General features: G+C 34.8%; 1 non-coding gene across 1 annotated transcript; it reads left to right on the top strand.

The window, feature by feature from the left end:
* Positions 1-484: 484 nt before the first annotated feature.
* Positions 485-591, top strand: LOC126021412 (U6 spliceosomal RNA). The gene has a single exon (XR_007499929.1). It is a non-coding gene; the product is annotated as a U6 spliceosomal RNA (small nuclear RNA).
* The last annotated feature ends 767 nt before the right edge of the window (positions 592-1,358 follow it).

The raw sequence follows: 1,358 nt of genomic DNA, 5'->3' as shown, positions 1-1,358 counted from the left end.
TTAGTAGTTCAATTGAATAAGACTGAGTAAAGTTATTGCTGATTTTATGCAACTATTTTGCCTTGAATTGAACAATTACATAGTAAATCTTGAATGTCCAAGAAATCAGAATGAATGATAAGATGTCGAAACAAATTTAATGCATGGGATTTAAGCAACTTTGTCTATAAAATTATGGATGGGTAATAAGGTATATATTTAAAACATAAATATCTAACTAAGGCAAGGGTACTCAACTATGGCCCACAGTCACATCCGACCCACTGAGGACATTTATCTGGCCCACTGGGTATTTTAGCTATTGCTGTCTGTCTTGCTTAAAAGCCAACTTGTCTCAGACCCACAGTACACATGTGTGGATGTGCTCTACACTCTTCAATTCCCCTCCTCTTTATCTCTTGACTCCACTCAGTCTCTGGCAGGTGTCCTCAAACTATAGCCCACCAAAAGCAGGTCTATAGTTCCCATTGAAAAAGTGGCAACGGTGCTCGCTTCGGCAGCACATATACTAAAATTGGAACGATACAGAGAAGATTAGCATGGCCCCTGCGCAAGGACGACACGCAAATTCGTGAAGCGTTCCATATTTTTTAATATGGAATAATTGGAAATTCTGAAACCTTAAAAAAAAAGAAAAAAGAAAAAGTGGCAATGGTTATGATGAAACTTTATTTATTCTTCTTACTGTAAAGTAAGATACATGCAGTGTGTATAGAAATTTGTTCATAGTTTATTTAAAACTATGTCTGGTCCTCCAACAATTTGAGGGAGAGTGGGCTGTCAACCTGTTTAAAAAATTTAAAATCCCTAAACTAAAGAATTGTGATAGTTCAGTTCCAGACATTGTGAAATTTTGTACATTAAAATATTTTGTCAGAAATTTTCCATTTGAAAAATATGGAAAATAACCCAAATTTATTCTTCTGGATACACTGGGTTTTAAAAATCACATACAAATGTAATTTTGAAATATTAGTTTCTTCTATATTTGAGAAAAGAAGCCTATTAAAAATAATTTCCAAGCCCATATATTTTTGTGAAACTAATCCTTGAGAAGTATATACTGATATCAGTTATGATGTCTTTCATTTTATCCATGGTGGGGATGTGCGGAGAAAGGAATTGCTGGTGGGAATGCCATCTAGTTCAGCCCTTATGAAAAACAGTATGGAAATTCCTCTAAAAACTGGAAATTGAGCTCCCATTTGATTTAGCCAGAAACTCAAAAACACAATACAAAAATCCCTTCCTCACACCTATATTCATAACCAGACTCTGGAAACAACCAAAATGCCCTTCAACAGAAGAATAGTTAAAGAAACAATGGTACATATACACAATGGAATATTATGCAGCCG

The sequence above is a fragment of the Suncus etruscus genome, chromosome 10, assembly GCF_024139225.1.
Source record: "Suncus etruscus isolate mSunEtr1 chromosome 10, mSunEtr1.pri.cur, whole genome shotgun sequence".
NCBI lineage: Eukaryota > Metazoa > Chordata > Mammalia > Eulipotyphla > Soricidae > Suncus > Suncus etruscus.
The sequence above is the reverse complement of the archived record's forward strand: the minus strand, read 5'-3'. Positions and strand labels throughout refer to the sequence as shown.